The sequence below is a fragment of the Eubalaena glacialis genome, unplaced genomic scaffold, assembly GCF_028564815.1.
Source record: "Eubalaena glacialis isolate mEubGla1 unplaced genomic scaffold, mEubGla1.1.hap2.+ XY scaffold_248_1, whole genome shotgun sequence".
Taxonomy (NCBI): domain Eukaryota; kingdom Metazoa; phylum Chordata; class Mammalia; order Artiodactyla; family Balaenidae; genus Eubalaena; species Eubalaena glacialis.
In genome coordinates, this window is record NW_026871260.1 from 1 (window position 1) to 12,599 (window position 12,599).

Sequence of the window (12,599 nt, forward strand, 5' to 3'; positions counted from 1 at the left end):
CGCCGAGCAGCGCTGCAGGCCCCACCTCCTCCGGCCCCTCCCACCACAGCGCGCCAGAGGGGGCGCTCCGCGCCGGCCTGGCCGGCCAGGCGGCCAGAAGGCGGCCCTGGAAGGCAGCCGCCACCCCAGCCGCTCCCGTGGTGGCTGGCCCGGACCCAGACTCCGCCGCAGGCCGGGGTGCCGTCCGTGCGGCCCACGAAGCCCTCGACCTGCACTTGGCCGCCCCCACCGGAGCCCAGCCGCGCCGCAGCCCCCTGTCTGCCCGTGTGTATCTCCACAGCTCCCTCCGGAAAAAGCCCACCCTCCGCCGTTTCGCCACGGCCGGGGGCGGGAGCGGGGGCGGGGGCTGGGACCGGTTCGCTGGGCTGGCTAGACACCAGGCGCCGGGTCCTGTGCTCGGCGGGTGGCGTGGGGGCAAGGGTGGCCTTGCTGGGGCTAAGGGGCCGTGCCGGCTCAATGGTGGCTCCCAGTGGGTTAAGGGCCGACTGCCGTCGGGCAGGAGGGCCGGCCAGGCCGTGGCTGGGCTGCGCCTAGCACTGTGTGGATTGACAGGGTGGGGAATGCACAAGGGACCGAGGGCCACAGGCCCTTAAGCCTCCGGGGCCAAGTCCTGTGAGCGTTGAGCGGCTCTGGGGCGGAGGGCCAAGCGCCTACAGGCCTGGAGGGTCCCGCCTGACCTGAGCTGCGAAGTCGCCCACAACTCCACCACCCCCGGGCCCTCGAGGCCTCCTGTCGCTTGCCTGGGCGGACGGCAGGGCCGCGCCGGAGAGGGTTGGCTGCCGGGCTGGCGGTGAGTCGCCAGCACCAGCGAAGCTAAGCCTCAAGAGGCACACCGTGGCCCCCGCTGCATTCTACGGCCACACCTCCCTGAACGCACCACACCTCGTCTGATCTCGGAAGCTAATCAGGGTCTGGCCTGTTTCGTACCTGGATGGGAGACCACATGGGAATACCGAGTGCTGTAGGCTTTTTTGCCTCCCGCTCCGCCTTGACATTTAGTGGCCCGCGGCCGAGGCCGCCTCCGCCCCCGCTGAGCACCGCTGCAGGCCTCACCTCCTCACGTCCCTCCCAACACAGCGCGCCGGAGGGATCGCTCCCCGCCGAGCTGGCTGGACATGCGGCCAGAATGCGGCCCTGGAAGGCAGCCGCCACCCCAGCCGCTCCCGTGGTGGCTGGCCCGGACCCAGACTCCGCCGCAGGCCGGGGTGCCGTCCGTGCGGCCCGCGAGGCCCTCGACCTGCACTTGGCCGCCCCCACCGGAGCCCAGCCGCGCCGCAGCCCCCTGTCTGCCCGTGTGTCTCTCCACAGCTCCCTCCGGAAAAAGCCCCCCCCTCCGCCGTTTCGCCACGGCCGGGGGCGGGAGCGGGGGCGGGGGCCGGGGCCGCTTCTCCGGGCCTGCCGGCCACCAGGGCCGGGGTCCTGTGCTCGGCGGGCGGCGTGGGGGCAAGGGGGGGCCTTGCTGGGGCTAAGGGGCCGTGCCCACTCCATGGTGGCTCCCAGTGGCTTCGGGCCAGCTGCTGCCCGGCCGGAGGGCCGGCCCGGCCGTGGCCGGGCTGCGCCTAACTCCGCGTGGGCGGGCAGGGGGGGATGCCCAAGGGACCGCGGCCGCCGGGCCCTGAAGCCTCCGGGGCCGCGTCCCTGTGAGCGTCGAGCGGGATCTGCGGCGGGGCGCCAAGCGCCGACGGGCCTGGAGCGTCCCGCCCGCCCTGGGCTGCGAGGTGGCCCACCACTCCGCCACCCCCGGGTCCCCGAGGCCTCCTGTCGCCTGCCTGGGCGGGCGGCAGGGCCCTGCCGGAGAGGGCTGGCCGCCGGCATGGCGGTAAGGCGCAGGCGCCAGCGAAGCTGGGCCTCAAGAGGCACCGCGCGGGCCCCTCCTGCGTCTACGGCCATACCACCCTGAACGCGCCCGATCTCGTCTGATCTCGGAAGCTAAGCAGGGTCGGGCCTGGTTAGTACTTGGATGGGAGACCGCCTGGGAATACCGGGTGCTGTAGGCTTTTTGCCTCCCGCTCCGCCTTCTCCTTTAGTCGCCCGCCGCCTCCGCCCCCGCCCCCGCCCCCGCCCCCGCCGGGCACCGCTGCAGGCCCCACCTCCTCCGGCCCCTCCCACCACAGCGCGCCAGAGGGGGCGCTCTCCGCCTGCCTGGCCGGCCAGGCGGCCAGAAGGCGGCCCTGGAAGGCAGCCGCATCCCAGCCGCTCCCGGGGTGGCTGGCCTGAACCCAGACTCCGCCTCAGGCCCGGGTGCCGGCCGTGCGGCCCGCGAGCCCCTTGACCTGCACCTGGCCGCCCCCACTAGCGCCCAGCCCCGGCGCAGCCACCTATCTGCCGGTGTGTCTCTCCACAGCTCCCTCCGGAAAAAGCCCCCCCTCCGCCGTTTCGCCACGGCCGAGTGCGGGAGCGGGGTCGTGGGCCAGGACTCGTTCTCCGAACCGGCCGACCACTAGGCACCGGGAACAGTGCTCGGCAGTTGGCGTGGATGCAAGTGTGGCCTTGCTGGCTGTAATGGGCCATGCCAACACAATGGTGGCTCCCAGTGGATTCGGGGCAACTGCCGTCGGGCAGGAGGGCCGGCCCGGCCACGGCTAGGTTGTGCCTAGCACTGCGTGAGTGGACAGGGTTGGTAATGCCCGAGGGACCTAGGGCCAAGGGACATTAAGCCTCCGGGGCCACGTCCTTGTGAGCATCAAGCGGGACCTGGGGCGGAGCGCCAAGCACCTACGGGCCTGGAGGATCCCGCCTGACCTGAGCTGCGAGGTCGCCCTTGACTATGCAACCCCTGGGTCCCTGAGGCCTCCTGTCGCCAGCCTGGGCGGGCGGCAGGGCCTTGCTGAAGAGGGCTGACCGCCGAGCAGGGAGCAAGTCGCCAGCACCAGCGAAGCAAAGCCTCAAGAGGCACCCCGTGGCCCCGGCTGCCCTCTAAGGCCATACCACCCTGAACGTGCCCCATCTCGTCTGATCGCGGAAGCTAAGCAGGGTCGGGCCTGGTTAGTACTTGGATGGGAGACCGCCTGGGAATACCGGGTGCTGTAGGCTTTTTGCCTCCCGCTCCGCCTTCTCCTTTAGTCGCCCGCCGCCTCCGCCGCCGCCCCCGCCCCCGCCGAGCAGCGCTGCAGGCCCCACCTCCTCCGGCCCCTCCCACCACAGCGCGCCAGAGGGGGCGCTCCGCGCCGGCCTGGCCGGCCAGGCGGCCAGAAGGCGGCCCTGGAAGGCAGCCGCCACCCCAGCCGCTCCCGTGGTGGCTGGCCCGGACCCAGACTCCGCCGCAGGCCGGGGTGCCGTCCGTGCGGCCCACGAAGCCCTCGACCTGCACTTGGCCGCCCCCACCGGAGCCCAGCCGCGCCGCAGCCCCCTGTCTGCCCGTGTGTATCTCCACAGCTCCCTCCGGAAAAAGCCCACCCTCCGCCGTTTCGCCACGGCCGGGGGCGGGAGCGGGGGCGGGGGCTGGGACCGGTTCGCTGGGCTGGCTAGACACCAGGCGCCGGGTCCTGTGCTCGGCGGGTGGCGTGGGGGCAAGGGTGGCCTTGCTGGGGCTAAGGGGCCGTGCCGGCTCAATGGTGGCTCCCAGTGGGTTAAGGGCCGACTGCCGTCGGGCAGGAGGGCCGGCCAGGCCGTGGCTGGGCTGCGCCTAGCACTGTGTGGATTGACAGGGTGGGGAATGCACAAGGGACCGAGGGCCACAGGCCCTTAAGCCTCCGGGGCCAAGTCCTGTGAGCGTTGAGCGGCTCTGGGGCGGAGGGCCAAGCGCCTACAGGCCTGGAGGGTCCCGCCTGACCTGAGCTGCGAAGTCGCCCACAACTCCACCACCCCCGGGCCCTCGAGGCCTCCTGTCGCTTGCCTGGGCGGACGGCAGGGCCGCGCTGGAGAGGGTTGGCTGCCGGGCTGGCGGTGAGTCGCCAGCACCAGCGAAGCTAAGCCTCAAGAGGCACACCGTGGCCCCCGCTGCATTCTACGGCCACACCTCCCTGAACGCACCACACCTCGTCTGATCTCGGAAGCTAATCAGGGTCTGGCCTGTTTCGTACCTGGATGGGAGACCACATGGGAATACCGAGTGCTGTAGGCTTTTTTGCCTCCCGCTCCGCCTTGACATTTAGTGGCCCGCGGCCGAGGCCGCCTCCGCCCCCGCTGAGCACCGCTGCAGGCCTCACCTCCTCACGTCCCTCCCAACACAGCGCGCCGGAGGGATCGCTCCCCGCCGAGCTGGCTGGACATGCGGCCAGAATGCGGCCCTGGAAGGCAGCCGCCACCCCAGCCGCTCCCGTGGTGGCTGGCCCGGACCCAGACTCCGCCGCAGGCCGGGGTGCCGTCCGTGCGGCCCGCGAGGCCCTCGACCTGCACTTGGCCGCCCCCACCGGAGCCCAGCCGCGCCGCAGCCCCCTGTCTGCCCGTGTGTCTCTCCACAGCTCCCTCCGGAAAAAGCCCCCCCCTCCGCCGTTTCGCCACGGCCGGGGGCGGGAGCGGGGGCGGGGGCCGGGGCCGCTTCTCCGGGCCTGCCGGCCACCAGGGCCGGGGTCCTGTGCTCGGCGGGCGGCGTGGGGGCAAGGGGGGGCCTTGCTGGGGCTAAGGGGCCGTGCCCACTCCATGGTGGCTCCCAGTGGCTTCGGGCCAGCTGCTGCCCGGCCGGAGGGCCGGCCCGGCCGTGGCCGGGCTGCGCCTAACTCCGCGTGGGCGGGCAGGGGGGGATGCCCAAGGGACCGCGGCCGCCGGGCCCTGAAGCCTCCGGGGCCGCGTCCCTGTGAGCGTCGAGCGGGATCTGCGGCGGGGCGCCAAGCGCCGACGGGCCTGGAGCGTCCCGCCCGCCCTGGGCTGCGAGGTGGCCCACCACTCCGCCACCCCCGGGTCCCCGAGGCCTCCTGTCGCCTGCCTGGGCGGGCGGCAGGGCCCTGCCGGAGAGGGCTGGCCGCCGGCATGGCGGTAAGGCGCAGGCGCCAGCGAAGCTGGGCCTCAAGAGGCACCGCGCGGGCCCCTCCTGCGTCTACGGCCATACCACCCTGAACGCGCCCGATCTCGTCTGATCTCGGAAGCTAAGCAGGGTCGGGCCTGGTTAGTACTTGGATGGGAGACCGCCTGGGAATACCGGGTGCTGTAGGCTTTTTGCCTCCCGCTCCGCCTTCTCCTTTAGTCGCCCGCCGCCTCCGCCCCCGCCCCCGCCCCCGCCCCCGCCGGGCACCGCTGCAGGCCCCACCTCCTCCGGCCCCTCCCACCACAGCGCGCCAGAGGGGGCGCTCTCCGCCTGCCTGGCCGGCCAGGCGGCCAGAAGGCGGCCCTGGAAGGCAGCCGCATCCCAGCCGCTCCCGGGGTGGCTGGCCTGAACCCAGACTCCGCCTCAGGCCCGGGTGCCGGCCGTGCGGCCCGCGAGCCCCTTGACCTGCACCTGGCCGCCCCCACTAGCGCCCAGCCCCGGCGCAGCCACCTATCTGCCGGTGTGTCTCTCCACAGCTCCCTCCGGAAAAAGCCCCCCCTCCGCCGTTTCGCCACGGCCGAGTGCGGGAGCGGGGTCGTGGGCCAGGACTCGTTCTCCGAACCGGCCGACCACTAGGCACCGGGAACAGTGCTCGGCAGTTGGCGTGGATGCAAGTGTGGCCTTGCTGGCTGTAATGGGCCATGCCAACACAATGGTGGCTCCCAGTGGATTCGGGGCAACTGCCGTCGGGCAGGAGGGCCGGCCCGGCCACGGCTAGGTTGTGCCTAGCACTGCGTGAGTGGACAGGGTTGGTAATGCCCGAGGGACCTAGGGCCAAGGGACATTAAGCCTCCGGGGCCACGTCCTTGTGAGCATCAAGCGGGACCTGGGGCGGAGCGCCAAGCACCTACGGGCCTGGAGGATCCCGCCTGACCTGAGCTGCGAGGTCGCCCTTGACTATGCAACCCCTGGGTCCCTGAGGCCTCCTGTCGCCAGCCTGGGCGGGCGGCAGGGCCTTGCTGAAGAGGGCTGACCGCCGAGCAGGGAGCAAGTCGCCAGCACCAGCGAAGCAAAGCCTCAAGAGGCACCCCGTGGCCCCGGCTGCCCTCTAAGGCCATACCACCCTGAACGCGCCCCATCTCGTCTGATCGCGGAAGCTAAGCAGGGTCGGGCCTGGTTAGTACTTGGATGGGAGACCGCCTGGGAATACCGGGTGCTGTAGGCTTCTTGCCTCCCGCTCCGCCTTCTCCTTTAGTCGCCCGCCGCCTCCGCCGCCGCCCCCGCCCCCGCCGAGCAGCGCTGCAGGCCCCACCTCCTCCGGCCCCTCCCACCACAGCGCGCCAGAGGGGGCGCTCCGCGCCGGCCTGGCCGGCCAGGCGGCCAGAAGGCGGCCCTGGAAGGCAGCCGCCACCCCAGCCGCTCCCGTGGTGGCTGGCCCGGACCCAGACTCCGCCGCAGGCCGGGGTGCCGTCCGTGCGGCCCACGAAGCCCTCGACCTGCACTTGGCCGCCCCCACCGGAGCCCAGCCGCGCCGCAGCCCCCTGTCTGCCCGTGTGTATCTCCACAGCTCCCTCCGGAAAAAGCCCACCCTCCGCCGTTTCGCCACGGCCGGGGGCGGGAGCGGGGGCGGGGGCTGGGACCGGTTCGCTGGGCTGGCTAGACACCAGGCGCCGGGTCCTGTGCTCGGCGGGTGGCGTGGGGGCAAGGGTGGCCTTGCTGGGGCTAAGGGGCCGTGCCGGCTCAATGGTGGCTCCCAGTGGGTTAAGGGCCGACTGCCGTCGGGCAGGAGGGCCGGCCAGGCCGTGGCTGGGCTGCGCCTAGCACTGTGTGGATTGACAGGGTGGGGAATGCACAAGGGACCGAGGGCCACAGGCCCTTAAGCCTCCGGGGCCAAGTCCTGTGAGCGTTGAGCGGCTCTGGGGCGGAGGGCCAAGCGCCTACAGGCCTGGAGGGTCCCGCCTGACCTGAGCTGCGAAGTCGCCCACAACTCCACCACCCCCGGGCCCTCGAGGCCTCCTGTCGCTTGCCTGGGCGGACGGCAGGGCCGCGCCGGAGAGGGTTGGCTGCCGGGCTGGCGGTGAGTCGCCAGCACCAGCGAAGCTAAGCCTCAAGAGGCACACCGTGGCCCCCGCTGCATTCTACGGCCACACCTCCCTGAACGCACCACACCTCGTCTGATCTCGGAAGCTAATCAGGGTCTGGCCTGTTTCGTACCTGGATGGGAGACCACATGGGAATACCGAGTGCTGTAGGCTTTTTTGCCTCCCGCTCCGCCTTGACATTTAGTGGCCCGCGGCCGAGGCCGCCTCCGCCCCCGCTGAGCACCGCTGCAGGCCTCACCTCCTCACGTCCCTCCCAACACAGCGCGCCGGAGGGATCGCTCCCCGCCGAGCTGGCTGGACATGCGGCCAGAATGCGGCCCTGGAAGGCAGCCGCCACCCCAGCCGCTCCCGTGGTGGCTGGCCCGGACCCAGACTCCGCCGCAGGCCGGGGTGCCGTCCGTGCGGCCCGCGAGGCCCTCGACCTGCACTTGGCCGCCCCCACCGGAGCCCAGCCGCGCCGCAGCCCCCTGTCTGCCCGTGTGTCTCTCCACAGCTCCCTCCGGAAAAAGCCCCCCCCTCCGCCGTTTCGCCACGGCCGGGGGCGGGAGCGGGGGCGGGGGCCGGGGCCGCTTCTCCGGGCCTGCCGGCCACCAGGGCCGGGGTCCTGTGCTCGGCGGGCGGCGTGGGGGCAAGGGGGGGCCTTGCTGGGGCTAAGGGGCCGTGCCCACTCCATGGTGGCTCCCAGTGGCTTCGGGCCAGCTGCTGCCCGGCCGGAGGGCCGGCCCGGCCGTGGCCGGGCTGCGCCTAACTCCGCGTGGGCGGGCAGGGGGGGATGCCCAAGGGACCGCGGCCGCCGGGCCCTGAAGCCTCCGGGGCCGCGTCCCTGTGAGCGTCGAGCGGGATCTGCGGCGGGGCGCCAAGCGCCGACGGGCCTGGAGCGTCCCGCCCGCCCTGGGCTGCGAGGTGGCCCACCACTCCGCCACCCCCGGGTCCCCGAGGCCTCCTGTCGCCTGCCTGGGCGGGCGGCAGGGCCCTGCCGGAGAGGGCTGGCCGCCGGCATGGCGGTAAGGCGCAGGCGCCAGCGAAGCTGGGCCTCAAGAGGCACCGCGCGGGCCCCTCCTGCGTCTACGGCCATACCACCCTGAACGCGCCCGATCTCGTCTGATCTCGGAAGCTAAGCAGGGTCGGGCCTGGTTAGTACTTGGATGGGAGACCGCCTGGGAATACCGGGTGCTGTAGGCTTTTTGCCTCCCGCTCCGCCTTCTCCTTTAGTCGCCCGCCGCCTCCGCCCCCGCCCCCGCCCCCGCCCCCGCCGGGCACCGCTGCAGGCCCCACCTCCTCCGGCCCCTCCCACCACAGCGCGCCAGAGGGGGCGCTCTCCGCCTGCCTGGCCGGCCAGGCGGCCAGAAGGCGGCCCTGGAAGGCAGCCGCATCCCAGCCGCTCCCGGGGTGGCTGGCCTGAACCCAGACTCCGCCTCAGGCCCGGGTGCCGGCCGTGCGGCCCGCGAGCCCCTTGACCTGCACCTGGCCGCCCCCACTAGCGCCCAGCCCCGGCGCAGCCACCTATCTGCCGGTGTGTCTCTCCACAGCTCCCTCCGGAAAAAGCCCCCCCTCCGCCGTTTCGCCACGGCCGAGTGCGGGAGCGGGGTCGTGGGCCAGGACTCGTTCTCCGAACCGGCCGACCACTAGGCACCGGGAACAGTGCTCGGCAGTTGGCGTGGATGCAAGTGTGGCCTTGCTGGCTGTAATGGGCCATGCCAACACAATGGTGGCTCCCAGTGGATTCGGGGCAACTGCCGTCGGGCAGGAGGGCCGGCCCGGCCACGGCTAGGTTGTGCCTAGCACTGCGTGAGTGGACAGGGTTGGTAATGCCCGAGGGACCTAGGGCCAAGGGACATTAAGCCTCCGGGGCCACGTCCTTGTGAGCATCAAGCGGGACCTGGGGCGGAGCGCCAAGCACCTACGGGCCTGGAGGATCCCGCCTGACCTGAGCTGCGAGGTCGCCCTTGACTATGCAACCCCTGGGTCCCTGAGGCCTCCTGTCGCCAGCCTGGGCGGGCGGCAGGGCCTTGCTGAAGAGGGCTGACCGCTGAGCAGGGAGCAAGTCGCCAGCACCAGCGAAGCAAAGCCTCAAGAGGCACCCCGTGGCCCCGGCTGCCCTCTAAGGCCATACCACCCTGAACGTGCCCCATCTCGTCTGATCGCGGAAGCTAAGCAGGGTCGGGCCTGGTTAGTACTTGGATGGGAGACCGCCTGGGAATACCGGGTGCTGTAGGCTTTTTGCCTCCCGCTCCGCCTTCTCCTTTAGTCGCCCGCCGCCTCCGCCGCCGCCCCCGCCCCCGCCGAGCAGCGCTGCAGGCCCCACCTCCTCCGGCCCCTCCCACCACAGCGCGCCAGAGGGGGCGCTCCGCGCCGGCCTGGCCGGCCAGGCGGCCAGAAGGCGGCCCTGGAAGGCAGCCGCCACCCCAGCCGCTCCCGTGGTGGCTGGCCCGGACCCAGACTCCGCCGCAGGCCGGGGTGCCGTCCGTGCGGCCCACGAAGCCCTCGACCTGCACTTGGCCGCCCCCACCGGAGCCCAGCCGCGCCGCAGCCCCCTGTCTGCCCGTGTGTATCTCCACAGCTCCCTCCGGAAAAAGCCCACCCTCCGCCGTTTCGCCACGGCCGGGGGCGGGAGCGGGGGCGGGGGCTGGGACCGGTTCGCTGGGCTGGCTAGACACCAGGCGCCGGGTCCTGTGCTCGGCGGGTGGCGTGGGGGCAAGGGTGGCCTTGCTGGGGCTAAGGGGCCGTGCCGGCTCAATGGTGGCTCCCAGTGGGTTAAGGGCCGACTGCCGTCGGGCAGGAGGGCCGGCCAGGCCGTGGCTGGGCTGCGCCTAGCACTGTGTGGATTGACAGGGTGGGGAATGCACAAGGGACCGAGGGCCACAGGCCCTTAAGCCTCCGGGGCCAAGTCCTGTGAGCGTTGAGCGGCTCTGGGGCGGAGGGCCAAGCGCCTACAGGCCTGGAGGGTCCCGCCTGACCTGAGCTGCGAAGTCGCCCACAACTCCACCACCCCCGGGCCCTCGAGGCCTCCTGTCGCTTGCCTGGGCGGACGGCAGGGCCGCGCCGGAGAGGGTTGGCTGCCGGGCTGGCGGTGAGTCGCCAGCACCAGCGAAGCTAAGCCTCAAGAGGCACACCGTGGCCCCCGCTGCATTCTACGGCCACACCTCCCTGAACGCACCACACCTCGTCTGATCTCGGAAGCTAATCAGGGTCTGGCCTGTTTCGTACCTGGATGGGAGACCACATGGGAATACCGAGTGCTGTAGGCTTTTTTGCCTCCCGCTCCGCCTTGACATTTAGTGGCCCGCGGCCGAGGCCGCCTCCGCCCCCGCTGAGCACCGCTGCAGGCCTCACCTCCTCACGTCCCTCCCAACACAGCGCGCCGGAGGGATCGCTCCCCGCCGAGCTGGCTGGACATGCGGCCAGAATGCGGCCCTGGAAGGCAGCCGCCACCCCAGCCGCTCCCGTGGTGGCTGGCCCGGACCCAGACTCCGCCGCAGGCCGGGGTGCCGTCCGTGCGGCCCGCGAGGCCCTCGACCTGCACTTGGCCGCCCCCACCGGAGCCCAGCCGCGCCGCAGCCCCCTGTCTGCCCGTGTGTCTCTCCACAGCTCCCTCCGGAAAAAGCCCCCCCCTCCGCCGTTTCGCCACGGCCGGGGGCGGGAGCGGGGGCGGGGGCCGGGGCCGCTTCTCCGGGCCTGCCGGCCACCAGGGCCGGGGTCCTGTGCTCGGCGGGCGGCGTGGGGGCAAGGGGGGGCCTTGCTGGGGCTAAGGGGCCGTGCCCACTCCATGGTGGCTCCCAGTGGCTTCGGGCCAGCTGCTGCCCGGCCGGAGGGCCGGCCCGGCCGTGGCCGGGCTGCGCCTAACTCCGCGTGGGCGGGCAGGGGGGGATGCCCAAGGGACCGCGGCCGCCGGGCCCTGAAGCCTCCGGGGCCGCGTCCCTGTGAGCGTCGAGCGGGATCTGCGGCGGGGCGCCAAGCGCCGACGGGCCTGGAGCGTCCCGCCCGCCCTGGGCTGCGAGGTGGCCCACCACTCCGCCACCCCCGGGTCCCCGAGGCCTCCTGTCGCCTGCCTGGGCGGGCGGCAGGGCCCTGCCGGAGAGGGCTGGCCGCCGGCATGGCGGTAAGGCGCAGGCGCCAGCGAAGCTGGGCCTCAAGAGGCACCGCGCGGGCCCCTCCTGCGTCTACGGCCATACCACCCTGAACGCGCCCGATCTCGTCTGATCTCGGAAGCTAAGCAGGGTCGGGCCTGGTTAGTACTTGGATGGGAGACCGCCTGGGAATACCGGGTGCTGTAGGCTTTTTGCCTCCCGCTCCGCCTTCTCCTTTAGTCGCCCGCCGCCTCCGCCCCCGCCCCCGCCCCCGCCCCCGCCGGGCACCGCTGCAGGCCCCACCTCCTCCGGCCCCTCCCACCACAGCGCGCCAGAGGGGGCGCTCTCCGCCTGCCTGGCCGGCCAGGCGGCCAGAAGGCGGCCCTGGAAGGCAGCCGCATCCCAGCCGCTCCCGGGGTGGCTGGCCTGAACCCAGACTCCGCCTCAGGCCCGGGTGCCGGCCGTGCGGCCCGCGAGCCCCTTGACCTGCACCTGGCCGCCCCCACTAGCGCCCAGCCCCGGCGCAGCCACCTATCTGCCGGTGTGTCTCTCCACAGCTCCCTCCGGAAAAAGCCCCCCCTCCGCCGTTTCGCCACGGCCGAGTGCGGGAGCGGGGTCGTGGGCCAGGACTCGTTCTCCGAACCGGCCGACCACTAGGCACCGGGAACAGTGCTCGGCAGTTGGCGTGGATGCAAGTGTGGCCTTGCTGGCTGTAATGGGCCATGCCAACACAATGGTGGCTCCCAGTGGATTCGGGGCAACTGCCGTCGGGCAGGAGGGCCGGCCCGGCCACGGCTAGGTTGTGCCTAGCACTGCGTGAGTGGACAGGGTTGGTAATGCCCGAGGGACCTAGGGCCAAGGGACATTAAGCCTCCGGGGCCACGTCCTTGTGAGCATCAAGCGGGACCTGGGGCGGAGCGCCAAGCACCTACGGGCCTGGAGGATCCCGCCTGACCTGAGCTGCGAGGTCGCCCTTGACTATGCAACCCCTGGGTCCCTGAGGCCTCCTGTCGCCAGCCTGGGCGGGCGGCAGGGCCTTGCTGAAGAGGGCTGACCGCCGAGCAGGGAGCAAGTCGCCAGCACCAGCGAAGCAAAGCCTCAAGAGGCACCCCGTGGCCCCGGCTGCCCTCTAAGGCCATACCACCCTGAACGTGCCCCATCTCGTCTGATCGCGGAAGCTAAGCAGGGTCGGGCCTGGTTAGTACTTGGATGGGAGACCGCCTGGGAATACCGGGTGCTGTAGGCTTTTTGCCTCCCGCTCCGCCTTCTCCTTTAGTCGCCCGCCGCCTCCGCCGCCGCCCCCGCCCCCGCCGAGCAGCGCTGCAGGCCCCACCTCCTCCGGCCCCTCCCACCACAGCGCGCCAGAGGGGGCGCTCCGCGCCGGCCTGGCCGGCCAGGCGGCCAGAAGGCGGCCCTGGAAGGCAGCCGCCACCCCAGCCGCTCCCGTGGTGGCTGGCCCGGACCCAGACTCCGCCGCAGGCCGGGGTGCCGTCCGTGCGGCCCACGAAGCCCTCGACCTGCACTTGG

General features: G+C 72.7%; 4 non-coding genes and 8 pseudogenes across 4 annotated transcripts; all 12 read left to right on the plus strand.

The window, feature by feature from the left end:
• The first annotated feature begins 849 nt into the window (after positions 1 to 849).
• Positions 850 to 968, plus strand: LOC133083177 (5S ribosomal RNA; annotated as a pseudogene).
• Positions 969 to 1,878: 910 nt separating this feature from the next.
• Positions 1,879 to 1,997, plus strand: LOC133083158 (5S ribosomal RNA). Its single transcript, XR_009699179.1, has one exon. It is a non-coding gene; the product is annotated as a 5S ribosomal RNA (ribosomal RNA).
• A 917-nt stretch (positions 1,998 to 2,914) lies between these two features.
• LOC133083130 (5S ribosomal RNA) lies at positions 2,915 to 3,033 on the plus strand (annotated as a pseudogene).
• Positions 3,034 to 3,944: 911 nt separating this feature from the next.
• On the plus strand, positions 3,945 to 4,063 carry LOC133083178 (5S ribosomal RNA; annotated as a pseudogene).
• A 910-nt stretch (positions 4,064 to 4,973) lies between these two features.
• LOC133083272 (5S ribosomal RNA) lies at positions 4,974 to 5,092 on the plus strand. Its single transcript, XR_009699190.1, has one exon. It is a non-coding gene; the product is annotated as a 5S ribosomal RNA (ribosomal RNA).
• A 917-nt stretch (positions 5,093 to 6,009) lies between these two features.
• Positions 6,010 to 6,128, plus strand: LOC133083112 (5S ribosomal RNA; annotated as a pseudogene).
• A 911-nt stretch (positions 6,129 to 7,039) lies between these two features.
• Positions 7,040 to 7,158, plus strand: LOC133083179 (5S ribosomal RNA; annotated as a pseudogene).
• Positions 7,159 to 8,068: 910 nt separating this feature from the next.
• On the plus strand, positions 8,069 to 8,187 carry LOC133083283 (5S ribosomal RNA). The gene has a single exon (XR_009699201.1). It is a non-coding gene; the product is annotated as a 5S ribosomal RNA (ribosomal RNA).
• Positions 8,188 to 9,104: 917 nt separating this feature from the next.
• On the plus strand, positions 9,105 to 9,223 carry LOC133083131 (5S ribosomal RNA; annotated as a pseudogene).
• Positions 9,224 to 10,134: 911 nt separating this feature from the next.
• LOC133083180 (5S ribosomal RNA) lies at positions 10,135 to 10,253 on the plus strand (annotated as a pseudogene).
• A 910-nt stretch (positions 10,254 to 11,163) lies between these two features.
• Positions 11,164 to 11,282, plus strand: LOC133083294 (5S ribosomal RNA). The gene has a single exon (XR_009699212.1). It is a non-coding gene; the product is annotated as a 5S ribosomal RNA (ribosomal RNA).
• A 917-nt stretch (positions 11,283 to 12,199) lies between these two features.
• Positions 12,200 to 12,318, plus strand: LOC133083132 (5S ribosomal RNA; annotated as a pseudogene).
• The last annotated feature ends 281 nt before the right edge of the window (positions 12,319 to 12,599 follow it).